Below are 22,522 nucleotides of genomic sequence, written 5' to 3' on the forward strand. Positions count from 1 at the left end.
TGTCCTATGATATTTATTTATTATTCAGTGTACCCAAATTTCACGTTGCAACGGATCCATTCCCCTATCTCTGCAGGTATGTAATTACCCGAGCCGTATATTTCCGTCGCGGTGTACGGCACACCAGGTATAATTAACTAGCGCCGCGCCGCGTGTTCGCCGCGCCGCGCATACCGACAGACTAGGTATAGAGATACCGGAGGCCTGAAGTGTGAAGATCTGTCTGATGAATTTCCATTGCTAAGAGAATTATGCGTTATCTATGTAGACGACATCTTCGTCCTCATCTGCACTTACCATCAGGTAAGATAGAGGTATATCGCTCAATGCTAAATAAAAATAATGTTTAATTGCTACGCCTAATGCTGTTTTGTCTCACTATCTTTTTATAACTTTTTAATTTATTATTTTATTTACTTATAAAAAAAACGCCCTTCAGGCAGTCGGGCAAATTACTTCATTAGGTACTTAAAAAAAAACTTAAACTAAAAAGATAAAAGGAATGCACGAACGCCGAGACTTAAACTACAACCCTTACAGAGCTGCGAACTATCCTTATCATCTTCTTAATCTGTTAACACCAGCACTGACTGCCAAGGCTTGCTCATAATTGAGAGTAATCGGCGCCAGCGCCGGCGGCCGGCTAATGGGGATTTGCGATTTCATTAAAACGTGTTTATTGTGCGTTAGTGCGTTTAAGTGATATGTGAGGTTAAGCTGGTCGCTATTAAACCAGGGTTACTACCAAGTTTGAAATTAGAAGTCTGAATCGTACAGTTTCTTTCACTCTTTAATAGACTACGGTTAGCAGGAGCAAGACAACACGAAGATTGAATTTGTAATCTCGAAGTAGGTATAAGGCCTGGGCTGGATGACTCGCGATCAGCGAAAATTTTCTCTTACTTTGCTAACTGATAAAGTGCAAGACAGTCTATACAACGTGTTTTTATGCAGGCCATCTTTCTCACCCACATAAATCAAGATATCATCAGAATTAACCACCAGATAAGGTCCTAAGTCTAGAGTTCGTTATTAAAGCCGAAACTTATTTTTTAAAATTAAAACTTTCGGGTCGTCTGGACGGAATTCAAACGTTACGGGATAGAAGTAATCGGTGATTCGTTCAACCAGCCGAAAATCTTAATTAGCTGCTTGCATACGCTAATTAGTGACAGGTGGTGCCATCCATCGCAACTTTAAGTCACGTCATAGGAGGTCACGTCCGGCGACCCAAAAAAGTTCATTTTTAAAACTTTATAAGCTACCAAAATCATCCCAAGCAACTTCAAGAAAACGCGCGTGAAAGTTCCTCCCTATCCTTTTATCAAATCTTTTCGTACCAACTATTGTCCCTTCATAATTTGGGCGTGACATTGTCCGGTATATGCTGCTTGTGTCACCGCCGACCCCCGTGATGGATTAGAGCCCCGCGGCAGGAGTGACGTGACAGCGTGACAGAGCGACGTAGTGACGGGCGACGGGGCGACAGCGTTACCTGCACTGATGAGAACCGTTACCGTACCTGTAACAAGAGATTAGGTGTTGCAGATTAAATGGTAACAGAAATATAGGTTACATATAAAGCTAAGGCAGGACGTCTGATAATAACATTAATATCTAACGTCATGGACATGGAACAAGAATTAATTAAAACAAATTACATTTTGCTTTTGTTCTAAATTTCGCAGTGCCTGAAGACTAGCGTTTTCAACCAGTGTGTGTTGCCAGTGATGACTTGTGGCTCTGAGCCGTGGTCCTTGACTATTTTGGCCTCATGGAGAGGCTCAGAGTCTCGCAACTAGATATGCTCTGAGTTTATTTGCGCGATAGAATTTGTAATTCCGCAAGATTGGTAAATACACGTTAAAATCCCAAAATTCAGTAAACGTAGAATCATGAATTTTTGGACGGGTACTCTGAAGAATTGGAATAAAGTACAACCCCGACGTTTCAATTCAACCGTATGATTTAATGATTCACACAAACAAAGCCACTGGTAAAGTCTAGTCATAAATAATTGAGCAAATTATCGTTTTATCTCCGTCGTATCGTGTCATTCCCGTTGCTAATAGACATGTACTCGAAAACTAAATCACTTTGGACTCTACAGATTAAAACAAAACCAGACAAATTTGCAAAGCAAATGGAGCGTTTGATTTTATCTGAAATGTCCAATTAGAGTTCCTTAATGGTACCCGAACGGAAACCGGCATCAAATAGTTCACGATTTAATTTAACACTAGTCAGGCTTAATGACGTTTGGGATTCAAATTGTTACGTTAGTTTGAAGTTAGTGCTGATGATGGAGACAAAGCGCGGCAATATGTTTTGAAGGAATCCAAAAAGATACCAAACGCAATAACTCATGAAATGATAGAGGATAAAAGCACTTTAAAAGAGATACATACGGTTATCCGAGTAGTAAATAGTAACAGAAATAGAAAGAATATGCTGGCTTAAATCAGCACGACCGTGCATTTGGCTAAATCGCTACTATTTCTTTTTCCCAATTAGTCTGTACCGAAGCACAAACATAGGCTTTCTTAAAAAACACAACCTTCCTTCGGGTAGTCGGGTAAACAGGATTACATTTCATTGATGAATTTACTAAATGTACGAAAACACAAGAGGAACGAAAAAGTGACGACTATGATAGTGAACTAATAGTAAAATTCTTGTAGATAATAACGCAACAACCTTTATGAAAAGACAGTATAATCAAAGCACTTTAAACGAAGATAAAGTACAAAGTCCAAAGTAAACATGAACAAACGCGTCATTTATTTGCAAAGGGTAAGCAAAATGAATCAAATGCAAATGCACGTGTAATGATATGCAAATGGCGCAAACAATCGCAGTCAATACAGCCCTGCCCCGGGGTGCAGGGTTCGGGATCGTGACGCCGCAGCCGATGTAACACCCACTGTTACAGCGAGAACAATTGTCATAATCAATTGTACCGATCGAACGTTAAATACCACGCGATATTTGCAATTTGTGTCATATTAGCGCTTTTGGTCTGAACATAAAGGCAGAGGCGGCGCTAGACGTTGGCGACGTGGACCACAGTCTACGGCCTCGTGGTCTACGGGGCCTAGTGGCTCGAAAGATACGCGTTTAAAAATCCGTCATCTAATGTCATAGGACCTCGCAAAATATATTTGCCGACGCCAAATTTAGATCGTGCGCCGCCACTGATACAAGGAATCACAAAATTAATTGTACTTCCTACTGCGATTTTTATTTATTTAGTATTAAATGCGAAAGTTGCATGTGTGCGTGTATATTTGTTATTCTTTTACGCTAAAACGGCTGTACAGTTTTGAATAAAATTCGCTGGATGAATTTGGATGAAATTTGTTCTGCAGATAGCTTTCCATAGTCAACTTTTTATCCCGATACTTCGACGAAATCAGGATAAAATCTCGAAATCTCAATGGCAAGGTTTGAGTCATTAAATTTTGCAACGCCAATGAAAACCACGATGTAATTTTGGGAATTGAAATGGAAATGTAGTAAAAATCCCAGAATTTTTACTTCAGCTACAGCGGTTGCAGAGATTGTAATTAGATTTGGAATTAAATAGCTGGATCCAGAAATAATAATAAAATGTGTTAAATGTTTTGTCCATGTCTTAAGTGCTAAATGTTAATTTCTGATGAATAACGTCCTCGCAATTCAACAAATTATTGTACACAATGCGACTGCCACATCAGCAATGTTAACTCCAATTTACTTGCAGGATATCAACTTGCATTTAACTCTCCATTTTGTGCCCGGAAATATACAAGTGCACCCTAAATTATCTCGCCCTATGACATCTAAATAGTATAGAAGAGGGATTGTTTTGGTGTACACTGCAGCTGACTGTTCATGACCAGCTAGAAAGACCTCTGGCGAAGACCGCATATGTTCCACTCAAGTGTCAGATATACTAGACAATGTGGAGCTTTAACAACCAGTTTAGTTAGAACCTTAATAAGGAGTGCAACTACTTTGCCTTAAGGACCACAGTTTCTGGTCGGCGGAGTCCAATCTTCCATGCACGGGTAGGAAAGCGCGATAGAGCGTGCATTCTGAATTCTGATGTGAATTCGATGCCAAGATTTTGACTTTTAAATATTGGATTTTATAGAAAATGTTTGTAGCGGCAGCTTATGAATATAAGATTTTATGAAGATGTAGCGTTGAATAACGATGTTTATAAGCTTACACTGTTCAACAAACACTATGTTAGCAAGTCGTAATACACGTTTACTTACGCGTATTTCATTCGGTTATCGTTTTGTGGAAAAAGTTAAAATACCTATTTGATGAGTATTGACAAATGTTTCATCAGACGATGACGGCAAAAAAAGGTTATATCGGGAGTTCGACTCATACACTGAAGTTTCTGTACAGAAAGCCTCAGACAGATAAACAAGTGAACAGACAACAAAGAAGTGATTTTAGAAGGGTTTTTTTTTAATTTCATCATCATCACTATCTGCCGGAAGACGTCCACTGTTGAAAAAAAGCCCTTAGAACGCCACAATGTACCTACGACAACAGAACTCGCTACGCCACTTGCATCCACCGGTTGCTCACAAACCTCGCGATGTCGTCATAATACATACTTGGCGGGAGGCCCGTTAATGCTTCTTCAACGTCTCTTGTGTTAAGTATAAACCTTTTCATCACTTAAGCTCTGAAAGTAAGTTGCATTTAACTTGAAATCTATGTTGTAAATTCGATCTACATCTTTAGGGATGTAAACTAAATTTAAAAATCGAATGGTGCTCCTTTGTATTCACTAACTGGTAAACAAGGAGATTGTAATGCATAATACTTACCTCCAAACCTCCATGCTGGCATAATGCTGCTGGCCAGTGCTGGCTGAATGTGCCAAAGTCAAAGAGCGCGAGCCATTAAAAAAAAAAAAGACGGTTTGGCGCGATAAATTTTCTTACATTTGTAACGGGTTTCTTCATTTCCTCGCATTTGTGATGAAAAGTAGTGTTCAACTCGAGTGTAAATGATCAATTACCACCCTTGTTTATCAATATACTATTATTTCATACTTGAGATGATACGGCACACATATTATAGTAATGTCTTTCTATTTTCTATTTCTATTTTTTTACCGAATCAGAGTCGTAAGCAGTCTACTCGCACCAAAGATTATCATGTAAATGTATGTAAATGCCAGCAAGGGAACGGTCAAGATAGAGCGAGAAAAATGCGAGAAGAGATAGCGAAAAACTCTATTACGGCCCAATAAAGCATGTAATTGAGGACGAAGTAGTTAAAAACGAAGTTCAGGAAAAACTCGACCAAAGTAGGCACTTACTACTCGTAATAGCTGAAACGCGACAGATATGAAATGAAAAATAGAACTATAAACGATCGAACTTGATTTGCTGCTCCGCAGATTAGGGTGGTCACAGTTATAATGTAGCGACAAAACTGTCAAACTACACACTCGCGTCTCGCTGCTCGCTAACTTGTATCTAGTTTCTAGCTCTACTTGCTTCTCTTTGACTGTCGGTGGTAGAACAAATACAACCCGTTGCTATTTCGCATAGCTCAATACTCAATACTCAATATTTTATTGCTCTTCCACAATGTACGGTTACAGATGTTACAAAAGCTGTTAAAGGGTGTGTGGTAAAGGTGTTAGCTTGATCGCAGTACTTTGTGAATTAATTTATAGATTTAGAATATCAGTAATCTTAACATTATACTTAACACAAAGGCCTGCTTCATCACTCATTGATAAATTTTACGTAAGAGATATCTGTGATGACATCTGATTGTTTTGTCCGAATAAAAGAGTCGGTATCACGTTTATCAGTCACATACAATTTATCAATGAGGTAAAACAAGCCAAAATACTTTCTATGATTGACGAGAGGTATTTATTAAAGTTCCACAAATTCAAACAATGAAAATTGTCTTGTCTGCTATCGAATAATTCAAGAAGCCTACGGGTCTGTAATGCCGGTCATTCCGTAAGCAAATTTCGTTCAGAAGTCCCGAACATTAACAAAGAAGCATTATAATTAACTAAATAGTATTTAAGTCTGTGCCCGAACCGCTCCAGCTGCCAAGCTTCCAGCCCTGAAATTACAAGGGAACACTGTAATATTTTGTTTCTGGAATATATCTAAGAAACGCTGCTTGGTTAGTTTAGCGTCTGGGTTGAGTTAGGTTATAATAGGGTTGTTTTCATTTGAATGGAGACAAGTCTGCTAACGAAATTGGATTGAAAATAATTTTGTGTGTTATGTTTGCATCAATTTCAACTCATTATTTTTTTATTGTAAATTACGCAATAACCTTACCGATAGTCGTGAAGTAGTAAAATACATCTACAACATGATGTGACTTAAATAAACATTTTAGGTTTAAAGTATTTTAGTTTGAATTTCGACTGACGGACAAAATTATGATATGCAATTTTTTACTAATGGGAATATCCTACCTTAAAATTTCAATACTAATGCAAAACTTTATAATTTGCGTGAGCTGTTCATTTCCAATTATCTCCACATTAAGATGCAAAGGTTATCACCACATTAGTCTCTCGGTATATTAATTAATAGCCTCAATGGGTGTACAGGCGTGTCGCGTAGCCTTCTTAAGATGCGAGAAATCATTACGCTGCTGTACATCGCCGTCTTTGATCGATCACATCTAATTCCTTAGCCGCGTGACCCCGCAATGTAATGAAACCCATGTGATATTTTCTGCACTTAAATGAGGCTTAATCAATGTGATAGTGAACACGGCGATGCAAATGGAAACTATTGCTGTAATGAAATTAACAGTAGACGCGATAAGTAAGACTTTATAGGGAAATGTTTAAAGACACTAACTGCACAGAACTAACGATAAAAGCAATAGATGTCAGAAACATAACTAATTTTAATTAATTTTTTGAAATAATAACTCCAAAAGTTTCTAAAACGGAATCAAACTGTAGAACGAATTAAGGAAGAACAAAAGATAATCAATAATTTCGAATTTAAATTTTGTTCTTCTGTAAGTGGCATATAAAAAAAACTATTTTTCGTAGTAGGGGGCACTCTCATTTAGTTTCTACTCTTTTATGCGGTAATATATGTTGACAAAGAGGAGGGCGGTTTTACAAATGAAGACGTTATATATCTATCGCGCAGATGTTAGCTGTATTGCACATGTGCTTGTAAAATAGCATGGCGGTTCATACAAAAATAGAGACTACTTAATACCTCTATTCGTTAATCTCTTCAGCATCCAATGAAACTAATTCCGAAAGTCACTGGCCCATCTAAGCGTGACTGCATCTAACTGCCCCAGCCAACCCGCTGCCCTCGCCCTGACACCGCCTGCACCCATACTTAATGCAGCTAATACCCGTGTACGTTAATGTGCGCATGAGGAGAACAGGTACACCAGCTTTAACTTCCGTTCTCAGAAAGCTTCCGCAATGGTCAAAGACGGAGGAGGAAGGAGAAAATATGTAGATGTACTATATTGACTATTAAACTATTTATTATTTCAAAGCTAATTTATGCACTGATTTATGTTCTTTTGCGTTTTGTATTTTATTTATTTATTTATTAAATCTCATAACTAGCATTATGTAGATGTTATATTGTACTCTTCACGAGAATTTTAGAGCTGGTCACGATTTTGAATGAATCCAAATGTTGTACTTTCAGTTCTGTTACTAACAGATTGTAGACCATTAGATTTAGTGTTTTTGCATTTTTTATTTTCTAGTATTACCTGCGGCTTCGCTTGTGTAATCATTAGATTCGATTCGCGCATCGTACCGCAAACTAAGCAATCCTGTGCTTCTACAGGTTATTGTCAAGTGTCAAGTCTCATCAATTCCTTCTCATAATGTTATCATCGCACGCGCAGCCTGTAGTAGCCACAGGCGAGTATGTCAATGGACGTTATTTCTGTGCATGTGCATATTGATTAGATTTGAATTTACTACGGGTCAAGAAGGCCAAGTGACATTTATGATTATTGCTGTAATAAGCCAGTGATTTAATAATAGATTGTATTTTATTATAGCTCGTTTATTGAATCAACTGTATACGTTCGCAGGTGGTAGGACCTTGTGCAAGGTCCGCCCGGATTGCTACCACCATCTTGCTCGCTAATCCTGCCGTGAAGCAGCAGTGCTTGCACTGTTGTGTTTCAGCGTGGAGAGTAAGACAGCCGGTGAAATTACTGGCACTTGAGGTATCCCATCTTAGGCCTCTGGTGTTGCAGATGTTTATGGGTGGTGGTGATCTCTTACCATCAGGAGACCGACTTGCTCGTTTGCCATCCAGTCAAGTAAAAAAAAATACAAGCGTGACAAATACAGAGTTTCACACAGCTATATATCACATGGAGGGAAACTATCTTAGAATATAATATGTTATGTACTGTTGGGGCACCGGGGCAAAACTTGACCCCCGCTCTGGGTCGTTTCTGGTGCAAAGGTTGTCTATTGCCTTTGTACGCGGCAACAATGTATGACGCTGATTGTGTATTTAATTTTTCTCAAAAATGTCCGTAAAAGTTGACATTATTCTTTACATATCAGAATAGAAGTGCATAGTTTATGGTCAGCGAAAAATTAAAAAGTTGAAAAGATTGCAGGCGCGCTAGCTCGACATAATGAATTAGCGAGCCTCAATCAGTCACATTTTTTTTTATTAAAAAGGCATGGAAATGTTGGCACAAGTCGTATACAGCCAAGTCTAATGGCCGGTATCAGATATTTTGTTGGAACTCCGGACTTTTTCTATTGGTCTGAAATAGCTTGTGTGTTTTCGGTGGAAAAATACACCCGCAGTTTATTTTTAATGAAAAAAGGCGGGAAAGCATAAGAAAAATATTGGAATAAAATTAAAATTTACAATATATTTTGAGAAAAAGTTTATTCTATTTCAGAATTATTCACCATTTTTGAGAAAAGCTTTATATTAGTCTCGGCTGGAATAGCAATTGCTGGCTTCGTATTAGTTAAACGGACTCGCAAGCTTATACTCATACTCAGCCAGCAATTGCCTACTTCCAGGCCACGACAATAATCTACTATTAATAACTTGACATGTATTGGATTTTATCTATTCATAAATTATTTCAATTCTTACATATTGCAGTTAGAAAATTTTGCTGAAAAAAGATTTCATTTTAATGAAAACAATTTAAATTGCACAATTTTTTTTATTAATCCCCGGTCTGAACCGGGCATCCAACCCACCAAATGATATAAAACATCCGTCTTTAGTTTCCTGTAGTTAGAAATGTCATGGTCTTATTTTAACTAAGGTGCTATGTTATTTGTACAAAAATATTTTTTATGATTGCTTAAGATACAAGCAATTATTAAATAATGTACCTAAATGAAAATAACTCACCGTTTTTAATAATTTATAAAAATCCTGCAATTTATATTCACCTACCAGTTCATAATAACACGTTCCAAGCGAGTGAAGGCCAGAGATAAAGTAAAATAAATATGTACAACCTAACCTAACCACCATAAATTTGGAAAACGACTTTGTCACTTCCAAGTTCAATATCTCAAAAATGGCTGAACCAATTTTGATTAAACATGTTCAAGAACCATTGCCAGAAAACCTGCTTTCAAAAAACCGCAATCAAATCGGTACACCCGTTTAAGAGCTACGTTGCCACAGACAGGCACACGTAGCGGTCAAACTTATAACACCCCTCTTTTTGCGTCGGGAGTTAAAAACATTAAAGGCTGCCGCAAAGTTTAAACTGCCATTCTGACCAGTTAAAAACACAGCTAGATGGATAAGAGAGCATCTCTGCGGACCCACTGCGGCAGCGCATTGCAGCGCTATGCTGTTACTGCCTTTTAAACTGCCCAAGTTATTACTGTCGCGTTGTGGCGGTGATAAATTTAAGAACACATGGAGCCATGCTAACTATACATTGCAGAGCTGTGGATAGAGCTATTATAATACTCGGAGTTTTTTGCGCAACATAATCTGGAATAGGGAAAATGCCAAAAACGAAAGTCATCGATATAGATCGAAGAATACGCAGGTTCAAATGGCAATTGGTCACCAACATAGCCATGTGAATAAGCTCGTTGAAGAGGCAATGGACAGGCCATATAGCACGGAGAACAGAGCGTAGGACGTCCACCAACGAGATGGACGGATGACCTGGTTAAAGCGTGGGTTCACGGTGGATGCAAGCCGCTTCTAACCGAGGCAACCGGAGGTCTATGGGGGAGGCCTATGTCCAACAGTGGAAGTCCTATGGCTGATATGATGATGATGATGATGAATTGGGAATGGGCAGGCCACTTCGTTTAAAGAACAGATAATTGTTGAGAAAAATACTCTAATGGTGACCTCGAACTAGAAGACTAAGCGCTAGTAGGCTTCCTGTTAAATAGACTGACGCCATCTTGAGAGTTGCGCGTAACCGGTGGATGGAAGTGGGGGGTTTTCATTCATTATAATGGCGAAGCCGTGGTGGCCGAGTGGTTTGACCTATGGCGTCTCAATAAGAGGATCGTGGGTTCAAACCCCGGCTCTCACCTCTGAGTTTTCGAAATTCATGTGCGAAATTACATTTGAAATATCCCACGAGCTTATTACGGTGAAGGAAAACATCGTGAGGAAACCTGCACTTACCTGCGAAGCAATTCAATGGTGTGTGTGAAGTTCCCAATCCGCACTGGGCCCGCGTGGGAACTACGGCCCAAGTCCTCTCATTCTGAGAGGGGGCTGTGCCCAGCAGTGGGACGTATATAGGCTGGGATGATGATGATGATGGCGTTCTGAAGGGGGACACTTTGGTGTGTAGTCATCGCAAGAAAAAAGGAAAAATAAACCGCGCAACAAAATACTCCGTTATTTTCATAAATCAGACATAATTCAACTACAAATACATAGAAAGCTATTAGTCGCAACTTGATACTCCAAAAACTAATAAGCAATGTTGGAAGTCGAAGACAGGCGTGCTGGCGGCCCGCCAAGGCAGTTTTACGGGTTTTTATTCGGTATTGCCTGGTTGGGCTGAGAAGTGCGGAGGTTCGGCTCGTCATGATGAATAGCTGAACTCGTGAACTAAGATTTTACCTTTGACGTGGGCTTAAAAATACCGGCCAAAGTATGAGTCGTAATCGCGCATCGGAGGTTTTGCTAAAATTTTAGTATCTTTTTACAAGTAGATCCAGTGTTAGCAAAGCCTTGCTCCTGATGTGTACGCAATGTGAGGTCGTTTTGGGACTTTTCTCATTTATTGTGTTAGAGCTACCTTGATACTTAATTTCCAGTTTGTAGGACAACTCTAAATACCCTATAGGTTTTGACTCCTCACTAAATTGTATGGAAACACCTTTTTTAATGACTAAAGAAGTTCATTTTTTTTCACTCCTCTAAGGAGTAGCAGACCTGCGTATTCAATATTAATTTCAGCTAGATACCTCCACGCGTTCCTTCATAAAAGCGTCTTGACAGACAAACGGGCGGAATAGAAGTACGCTACTCAAAAAATGAGGATTCATTTACAACTTTGCTACTGACATATCAAACTAAAACAACGAGTTATATTGAGAACAAATAAGTCGTTGTACGCAGCCGTAGTGAGCCAGATATACTTCTGTCTCTTCACAGACGGTTTATAGCGGCGGCTGATTTACGTCGACAATAAGAGAATTGTAGTGTATTTGTGTCGAGACTTCTAGATAGATCATTGTGTTAAGTATTAGACCTTCGAGTTTTGGTCACTTTGGTTTTCAGCGTCTTTGCCAATAAATCTGACTGTCACTTATGTATAGACATGATACAAGGGTGTGCAGGGATTTGTATAACAACAATTTTGTAGGTACTATAGTATCACTTGGCATATCGAGTACATACATAATTTCAATATGCATACGTGTACCTAATTATTTAAAATAATGTTACGCCCCCTGATAGTTATATCAAATTTTAGTATTCTTTTTGTTCATTATACAAAATGGCATTATTCCATATGAATATAATGCAAGGTATAAGTTATTATTGCTAAAAATTTCTTATAATTCACGTCTTTAACAAGAACATTGTTACAGAAAAAGTTTTTTTTACAGATTCAACGGCATCCCTGATTCACGTTAGTATTACAATGCCGTCTTTAAATCGAGTTTAAATGGGAATTAACTAAGCAAGCGTATTCTGTCTAAGCCACATCTTTACTGGCTATCATGTCATAGTATTTCGATAGACTATCGATAATTTGAGCAAAGACGATAGTTATCGATAGTATCGATATCCGTTTTTTTTTTTCTTTTTTTATTCGATTGGATGGCAAACGAGCAAGTGGTCTCCTGATGGTAAGAGATCACCACCGCCCATAGCCAACTGCAACACCAGGGTATTGCAGGGTATTGGGGGGTGTTTACCTTTGCTTGTCCGAATTTCATTTGCCCGAATTTCACTTGCCATACCAACGTTTGCCATAAAATATATGTATAGAGCCGTGCTGTTTTCAGATTTTTTTTTAAATGTAATCGTATAGAATGCAGTGGTTAGGTTAGGTTAGTTTAATATCAACTCTGAAGAAATTAGTATTTCAGAAATAAATTACTTTATGGCAAATGAAAATTCTAGAAAACGATACATTCGGGCATATGAAGTTCGGGCAACCGATAGAGCCATCGATATCTCTTTTCATGCAATACTATTGTAGTATCGATATTATTGCTGTCTACTAATGCAAAACTATCGATATCATTGAACAGAAAATAACGAAAACTATCGATAGTATCGATACTATGATGATATGATATATCGATAGACGACCAGACGACCAGATGGCCTAGTGGTTAGAGAACCTAACTACGAAGCTTGAGGTCCCGGGTTCGATTCCCGTGTCGGGGCAGATATTTGTATGAAAAAATACGAATGTTTGTTCTCGGGTCTTGGGTTTTTGTGTATATAAGTATGTATCTATCTATATAATTATATTTATCCGTTGCTTTAATACCCATAACACAAGCTTTGCTAAGCTTACTTTGGGACTAGGTCAATTGGTGTGAATTGTCCCGTGATATTTTTTTTTTTTTTTTTATTTATCGATGTTATTACAGTAGTATCGGTTGCATCTACACGGGGAGGCGGGCAGAACAGAAGTTGCAGCAACTAAATCTTCTAAATATTAAGAGTAAGTTGGTTAGGTTTGGTAGATCCTATATTGCAAATTCGTTAAAAAATATCACTGGATAACTGAATACAACTGCCACTCACCTTTACATCTTGTAATCTTGCTTATAATAACCGATAGTATTGAAATATAGGTCACTATCGATTATTCAAAAGTATCGATAGTATCGATACTATCGATAGTTTTCGTAAGTTTGTGTTCAATGATATCAATAGTATCGATAGTTTTGGTTGTTTTAATTTTATTCATAATTTAATTTTAATTTTATTTGACTTCTAATTAATTGTTTTTGATTGTTTTTATGGACTAACGTCTGGAATAAATATATCATTTCATTTCATTTCTTTTTCATTTGCATTATTCATCATCCCAGCCTATATACGTCCCACTGCTGGGCACAGGCCTCCTCTCAGAATAAGAGGGCTTGGGCCATAGTTCCTACGCGGGCCCAGTGCGGAGTGGGAACTTCGCACGCATCATTGAATCGCTTCGCAGGTTGTGCAGGTTTCCTCACGATGTTTTCCGTCACCGTAAAGCTCGTGGTAAATTTCAAATGTAATTTTTCACATGAATTTTGACAAACTCAGAGGTGCGAGCCGGTGTTTGAACCCACGACCCTCTGCTTGAGAGGCGATAGGTCAAACCACTAGGCCACCACGGCTTCATTTTCATTACACAGCAATAATATCGATACTATCGATAGGCTCGATAGTATGGCCTTTTTCCGATTGAAACTATCGATTGCAAACTATCGATTTTTCAGCAACACTAATGCCTAAATAGAACAAGAGCATAAATTCCCTATAATAAGACCAATAAACGCTCCATTAAATACAAGTTATATTTTACTTAAGCTAAGCCGAACGTTTCATGTTTAAGTTAAAGAACCACTGCGAGCGGACTTAACCCAAAACATCGTTGGTACAATAACGCAAAACATCAAAATGTTATTGTAACTAATTCGAAACAATGTTCGAAGTTGCAAACGTTTGGCCACATCGCCAACATTGGCCCAATGTGCGGTCGCGATCGCCAACATTGGCCCAACGTGCGGTCGCGCCGTTTGCTTCGGATTTGTGTTTGACCTTAACTGTGAACTGTTGTTACAGGCACATGAGTAAAGAAATTACAGTAGCTAAGGTTCTAAAATATGCAACTTGAAGTGGCAATGGGCGGGCCACATTGCTTGTAGAACAGATAAACGTTGGGGGATAAAAGTCCTCGAGTGGCGACCACGAACCGGAAGACGAAGCGTTGGCTGGCAGGCCTCCCACCAGGTAGACTGACGCCATCGTGAGAGTTGCGGGAAACCGATGGATGCAAGTGGCGAGTTGTCGTTCATTGTGGCGTTCTAAGGGGGAAGCCTTTGTTCAGCAGTGTGCATTAATCTTCTTTATTTTGGTTGGCTAATGCCGCGTATCTGGGGTCTACTACGAAATTCGAAAATCGAAGTTCGTATCGTACTGCCCCTTTTACTCTCGTATTTAATAAGCGTTAGCGGGACGGCAAGATACGAAATTCGAATTTTGCACTTCAGGGCCTGGCTAGAGACAAAACTTTACAGCAGAGCTTTAAAATGAAATGTTTTGAGTTTAGGTATCAATACCAGCCGCGATATCTCAAATTTGGTACTTTTTGTGGGTTACTTGACATTAGATTAGACATTTAGACGACCGGATGTCCAAGTGGTTAGAGAACCTGACTACGAAGCTTGAGGTCCGGTTCGATTCCCGGCCGGGGCAGATATTTGTATGAATAATACGAATGTTTGTTCTCGGGTTTTGGATGTTTAATATGTATTTAAGTATGTATTTATCTATAAGTATGTTTATCCGTTGCCTAGTACCATAGTACAAGCTTTGCTTAGTTTGAGACTAGGTCAATTGGTGTCAAGTGACGATATTTATTTATTATTTAGCCGTTGTTAGTTACGCGGCATTGCAGTTGATATGATCGACGATAACGCAGTTTTATGAAACTTACTCTCTGTTCTGTTTCTTTACTCATGTGTTATTTAGGGTTCGCTCTCTGCGACGGTCGGTCCGTGGCCGTTGTTCAAGTTACTGTATGATTTATGGGAGTCCTTTCTAGTTGTATGTCAAGTAAAATATAGGTTTACGAGTTAAAAAAATATTATACAAGGTGTTAAATAAGTAAATGAATAATTGAGGATCGATTATTAAATATACTTCAAACTAGGTTAGTGAAAAGTAAGCAATAGACGGTTTGACTGCTTTAGAGCGATCTCTTCCCAGCAATATTTACAATAAAAAGAAGTAAGGAATAGATTTTAACAGATAGTGCAATTTACAGCTGATTAGAGCAATAAAAATATATAAAATTAACTACAAATACAATAGGTACACATATTCAACAAATATAAATAGGCTCACTACGAAATTCATGCGGAAGATGACAGATAATGCTCGCTTAGCATATAATAAAAGATCGCTTAACATATATAAAGAAAGCAGTCAGCAGGGAATTTCACAACCGACTGAGATCGCTGAATCTCATTCTGATTGTAAAGAAAGTACATAATCTACGTACCAAATTTTATAAAAAAAATACAAAGCGCTTAAATGACAAGATCCTAAAGTAAACTATTTTCTCAAAATACTTGTTCTCATGTCAACATGACTTCTGTCGCTCCCTTTAAACGCCAATTTGGCTTCACATCATTCTCAAGTTCTTAATTTAGACGTTCAGTCAGACGAGCCTGAGTTATGGCCGCGTTACAGCACTCCGGCGCATCAGGGATTAAACGCGATTCATACTTCATCACCTAGATGGCGCGGATTAATAAGGGGCGACAAGTGCAGCGAGTTGAGAAGGGGGAATAGGGGTTTGGAGTTTGGTTCCGCGTATGTATTTAATCATTGCAATGTTTTTAACGTTTTGGTTTTACAAATATGTTCAAATTAAAATCATTTATTCAGTAAATATGCCGCAATAGGCACTTTTACACGTCATTTTTTAAACTACCAGCGCTGTCGGAAAGACCATCATTGCCAAGAAGAATGCGCCGCAAGAAATTACAAGTACAAAAAAAGAAAATCTTCAAAACGCAAAGCAAATTCTTTTAGTTCATTGATATGGACCTCGGCAAAGTAACGCCTGATTCAATAAATTAAAATCAGATCAAATATTTGCGTTCCCCCGTTTAATTCATCTTCCATCTATTTGCTTTTTTCATCATCATCCTGTAGTTTCTTCACAAGTTCGACAAATATTAAGTGAAAAGTTTCTTATCTATTATTTACTTCGATCATGAATTGGCTTTTTGATCTGATCTGCTCTTCGTAAGTTATTCCCGTTGGTACAATCACTGCATTAATATCTGCCACAACGGACCGTACAAAAATATCTGACACGTCATACCGGCCCAGAAATAGAGTAGTTTCAGGTAACTATGCATTGTTAATTGTCTGAAACGACTCTATTGTACATGTAATATAAACTCCTAAAAAAGATTTGGTAATTTTGAAGATTAAGTGCTGATACTATTAAACCCAATGTGATACACACTTCAAAAACCCTAAGAAACTCATACTCGAGGAATCCTAAATATAAGAAGACTAAAAGCTGCGTGAGCGATGGATTCGTTAGCGTCGCATGCGCTCGCGCCATCACTCGACTGGGACAAGTCGGCCGACGACGTCGCGGGGCGTGGGGGCATGCCTCGAGAAAAGATGAGACACAAGATTACTGGAGTGACATTTGGTCAAATGGTTTCAACTGAAGGCCAGCGTCGGCTGCAAGGTTGACATTTCCAAGGGCAATATTTGTCTCGATTTCCGTTTTTCTTTTTATAAAATGTCGCGATAAATATTTTTTCTGTCTTTCTCCATTTATTAATATTGAAGTATCTATGTAGAAATATTTTTGTTGTTTGTAAAATAAACGTAATTTGCACTACTGGCATGAAAATTTGTACCAACTGTGTATGTTTTAGCAAAATAAATAAATTAAATTAAATATTATGAGACACTAGACACAAAAAGGTCGTATTTAATGGTGGAGGATCATGTTTATTATAGAACATGATTTTATAGGCTAAAATTTGTATTGCGATGATCAAACATTATAGAAGTACCCAGGTATGTCCAGTGAGCTTGGGATCGAATATCACAAACTAAGTTTTTTGACAGCTAGCGACTGTGGGGGTTCCTACACTGCTGTTGCAAAAAGCCCATATAACCACTTGTATATGTCGGCGGCCGATCGTAAAATCCGCCAGATCATGAAATTCCCAGGCATATCGTGAAATGCCGCCATTTCATGAATTGGCTAAGGGACATCCGCCATATCGTTCAAACCTCACCGTTTAGCGTTTTGCCTAGTGACGTTTAGGCAGATCATGAAATTCCTAGGCCATATCATGAAGCGCCGCCATTTCATGATTTGGCCAGTTTAGGCAGATCATGAAATTCCTAGGCATATCATGAAACGCCGCCATATCGTTTGGCACTTCGCCGGCCGCTGCCGCGGCACGCTGGCTTCGCTCGCTCGGCTCGTGCGTCGTGATCACAATTAATACTAACCACTCCTCGCTTCGCTCGTCGTACCTAAATTTTTCTATATAAATAAATAACAACTAGTGAATACTTTATTTATCAACAAAATACTAACCTCTAAAATACTGTATACGTAAAATATTGTATACGTCATTCGCAACAAAAGTTCGCTCCCTGGTAATTATCAACCTTTAACATTCTACGAGCTTAACGGCACATATTACAATAGAGATGCTGGTTAAGATCGAGTCACGACGCACTCCAACACCAAGCAATGACTAATAGCTGCGTTCGCAATAGGTTAGCAGTTATTGCCGGTCAAATTCTCATAAAACACAATTAGCTATGCGGACTCCTGGGCACGATTCTTGATGCTTGGTCCGAGTCCCAATTGGTCCAGTTGGTACGCCTCGGCGCGTAATGCAGGAGGTGCGGGTTCAAATCCCGTCCGGTGACCAGAGTATCTATTAAGTTTTTCAAATTTTTTTGACTTTGTTGAGATAAATATTAGATTTATGTTGCGTCTCTGTCTTCTTGTAAGAACTAGCTATAACATAGTTTATTTATATGTTGCTGTGTATCCAACTATTTATATTTGTTTCAGATGTGTATGTATACGGTTACTTTTCTGTTGACAAACGTTGCCTGAAAGGGAACACTGAAGATGCAATGCAAGATGTACTTACTTGTTTTCTATATCGCTTAGTATTGTCGTGTTTGTATTGTATTGTATTTTAATAGCGTCACGAAAACTTTTCATTTAACCGTTACTCACAACAAATTAAATGGACATACACTTAGCACAGTCGAATAATATACATAATACAGAACGGACAGTAAACGGAACATAACTACAAATATTTACTCCCGCAAGAGCCGACACCAATGATTTTACGGCTCATAAAACTTACTTATACAAGATGCAAATTGCTCTTAGTTTAAATAATATTTATCATAATTTTGTTCTAGCACAGCCGCTGTAGCGGTATTAAGAACGAACTGAATTGCCAGGGTAACCTGAATTTAACGGCAGTTAAAGCGACAGAAGTGGTCTTGAAAGCTTTTAAGGTAAACTACGAGTATATGATAATCATGAATTGCGGGCAACTTCATTAAAAAGGTTTCTAACTGGATAAAAAACGAAGAAAACTCTGATATTAAAACACCGAAGAAAATACACCCCTTGGCATATTAATGCAAAGTAACAGTTTGTAATATAATTTGCACAATTTTTTTATCAAAAATGTATTTCAAGTGTTTTGAGCTTGTTTTGAACTCTCATTTTTGACTAAACGCGCAAAGTGTGCTCTGCAAAGTGGGCTCTCGAGATGGATGCGAATAATCAAAATTTTCAGATCGATTAGTCAAGGGCCCCGTTTTGGAGCTGATACACTTAGAGCGCTTAATAAAGAGACGCGGGTTCAAATCCCGTCTGGCGAACCCAACAACCTGAAAACCTGCGAAAAAATTCAACGGTGTTTCTGAAGTTCCCATACCACACTAAGTCTGCATGGAGCAGAAGCTGAGGTAGATTATGGAAGCTTATGACCACGGCTATACGTACCCACGGTAGTAAAGGGAGAATCCCCTTCGGCCATGTACGTAAACGGAGTTTCGTAACCAGTTGCGGAAGAAAACTTTTTCGGTCTTGTTCGAAACTGGTTGCGAACGAAAACTATTTTGTTCTTTTGTTCTTATACAAAACAGTTAGGAAGGAGCACTTTTTGTTCTTGCACGAAACTCGAAGAGTTATTGTATTGTATTGTATTGAGACTAGGATCAGTTATCGACTTCTGGTTTTTACTGAAGCTTATTTTCACAGTAGCGTTTTTTCCAATCGGAATCGACACAAGAAATAGTGTTGACGGAGCTCCGCTCATGCGGAGCTCCTACTTTTGTGTAGTTTTGGCCCTTCGGGGCGATGTAAACTTAACATAACCTAAACCTACCCATGTTTCTGTGTCATTTAAAAATGGGAAAAAACACGATTGTGGAAATAAGATTGTATACTTACATATTAAAATTTGTGAATGAGATTTAAAAGAAGATTCTATATTCTGTATGGGAAACCAGTTAAGAAAACAGAATTAAATTTGGTTTCCAAAGTGGCCGAAGGGGTACGAAGCCAAACAAACTACACCATCCTCACAGTTAGACGTTAATCAAGCTTTGGCCAGGGACAGCTCTTATCTCGCCAAGTCAACTAGCTTTGATTCCTTCAACGATCACTCAGCAACTAATGGCAGAGAAACGAGTGACTAGCTAAGCCTTATTGATTCCGATCGCAATTATACGGCGATGCAATCAATTCCGCTATGCAAATCGTAAGAGATTACAGCGTGATTTATTGGGTAGATAAAGGTTGTATTTCATTTAATGTTTCGAATGCTCTTAAAGAGATTTCTGCCTAATTAACATATAAACAGTCATTATATTATTTTTTAAATTGGTTTGTTTAGTTTGAGCTTTGCGGTGAAGGAAAACATCATGAGGAAACCTGCACAAACCTGCGAAGCAATTCAATGGTGCGTGTGAAGTTCCCAATCCGCACTGGGCCCGCGTGGGAACTATGGCCCAAGCCCTCTTGTTCTGAGAGGAGGCCTCTGCCCTGCAGTGGGACGTATATAGGCTGGAATGATGATGATGATGAGTAATAATACATTTATATGATATTTAATTTAGTTTTCATCAAATACATTTACTTTATATTTCATTGACCTATCATGTTAAGCTTAGAATATCATACGTTTACTTCAAAATCTAGCCCGTTTTAATGTTATGTGTTATGTGTAGGAGTCGAAATAATTTTCATCCAAAATGTTTTTTTTATAAGTGTACTCGATTGAACTTATGAAAGTACTAGCCGGAATATAGAATAAAAGAAAAAATTACCAATTCATTGTTTCCACGAAGAATGTCTTCTGAAATCAGTCTCAAATACAAGCAATACCAGCAAACGGCAAGCAAGCACGTCTTACATTAAATAAAGAAATCCCCTGTCCAATAAAATCCGGCAAACTTAGCATTTAGATATAAATGGTAACCCGTCCGCGTAGTCCATTGTACATTCAAGGGAGTCCCTCGGAGATCTGGACCCTCCCTGCATGGACCCCGCTAATGCCTTTGACAGATTGCTGCACTACAGCAACTCACTAATTTTAATGCATTCAAATATGTATGAGCACAAATGTTGCTAGAAATGTGTCGCAGGGAATTGGGTGATGATAAATGGAACATTTTATGAACTATCAGTAAGGGGAACAGAAACGGTTAGGGACGATAATAAAGTTATCAAATTGAGTAAACTTCGACGGGATTGTTGTGAATTAAAGATCTTGAATTAGTGTCAAATTATACAAGTCATATTTTTGTCTGTCCCTTACTCAATGCTCCACTTATCTACTCAAGGGTTGACTGGTAGAGATCCCTTAAATGGATAAGTTCGCCTTTGTACATATATATTATTGTTTGTCATCTGTTTTTGTTTCCTTATTTTGTTTACTTATAAAGAGTTTACATACATACATACAATACATACAAGATCATTTGCTGAAGCAAATTAAATCACGTATTATAGTCGCGTTCTGTTTAATTGTTCAAATTCAATTAGAATCAACTAAATCTGAGATCTAATCATTCAGTAAAAAATAAAATTTCAATACATAATGAAGTTTTTTTCACACGTGTAGGTTTAACAGTCAGTGGCTTCAGTAAAATGCCCATCTGTTTCTACAGACAGCCAAAACATATTTTAAATCGAAAGGAAACCTCATCTGGAAACAGCAAAGCGTACAGAGAAGTTCCCTTTGATCCCGCCGCACAACAAGCTGCGCTAACGGAACGTCCGGATCTACAATTCAATATTGTAGTTTCGTCACACGTCCGCGTCACGCATTAAGTATTCTCCTTAGACGCCGAAATCAGTAGGAGAGTAGCGTTCGGTGCTGTTTAAAATTCAAGGATCAACCGCAAGGAGGGGTGCAATCCCGGAGAAACATTTCTTTTTATAGAGGTCACTCGAGTAAATAACGCGTCTTCATTTGGCGCAGTTGGTAGTCGCGGCACGTGCGGCCGGCCGCGACTGGCGACAGACTGGACACTTTGAATATTTACATAACGCGATTAACGAGAGCTAAGCGGTCGTTTTATCGTCTGGACACATGTTTTGGTCTAATGGTAAATAGATGGTTAGTAAAAACAATTGCAGCCAAATGGTCAGTAAAGTTTTAACGTGCGTGAACTATTGACAATATCATGAGCTGTCTTGGAGCTAAAATGTCATTTGAAATAGAAATTGCTAGCAAAAACCATACAATAAGGCGGTATACACAAGGGTTTATACGGTAAATGAGTATAATACCTATAATGATATATGTTCACGATACAATGACTTTGTGAGAGTCAAAAGGACACACTTAAGTACTTGGCTTAGTTTGTAAATGCTATGTGGTGGTTTTGAGTTGGAGATTACAATAAAACCTATCTTTAATAATATAAATATAAATATAAAATATAAATATCACGGCACAATTCACACCAATTGACCTAGTCCCAAAGTAAGCTTAGCAAAGCTTGTGTTATGGGTACTAAGCAACGGATAAATATAATTATATAGATAGAAAGATACTTAAATACATAGTAAACACCCAAGACCCGAGAACAAACATTCGTATTTTTCATACAAATATCTGCCCCGTCACGGGAATCGAACCCGGGACCTCAAGCTTCGTAGTCAGGTTCTCTAACCACTAGGCCATCTGGTCGTCTATAATAATAGACTTCCAATTATTAATTTCTCAGTGCTACGAGTACTTACCTCAAAATTAGTTACACCAGGCGCACAA

At 38.4% G+C, this 22,522-nt stretch overlaps 1 protein-coding gene and 1 long non-coding RNA gene across 12 annotated transcripts in view; both read right to left on the reverse strand.

Annotated features, from left to right (window-relative positions):
• The window catches only part of LOC141434549 (uncharacterized), a 512,720-nt gene that overhangs the window by 226,049 nt on the left and 264,149 nt on the right, over positions 1 to 22,522 (reverse strand). The window lies entirely within an intron of this gene.
• Positions 773 to 4,921, reverse strand: LOC141434349 (uncharacterized). The gene is made up of 2 exons (XR_012452044.1): positions 4,833 to 4,921; positions 773 to 1,522 (listed from the first exon to the last, which is right to left on the reverse strand). It is a non-coding gene; the product is annotated as an uncharacterized lncRNA (long non-coding RNA).

This window comes from Choristoneura fumiferana, chromosome 13, assembly GCF_025370935.1.
Source record: "Choristoneura fumiferana chromosome 13, NRCan_CFum_1, whole genome shotgun sequence".
NCBI lineage: Eukaryota > Metazoa > Arthropoda > Insecta > Lepidoptera > Tortricidae > Choristoneura > Choristoneura fumiferana.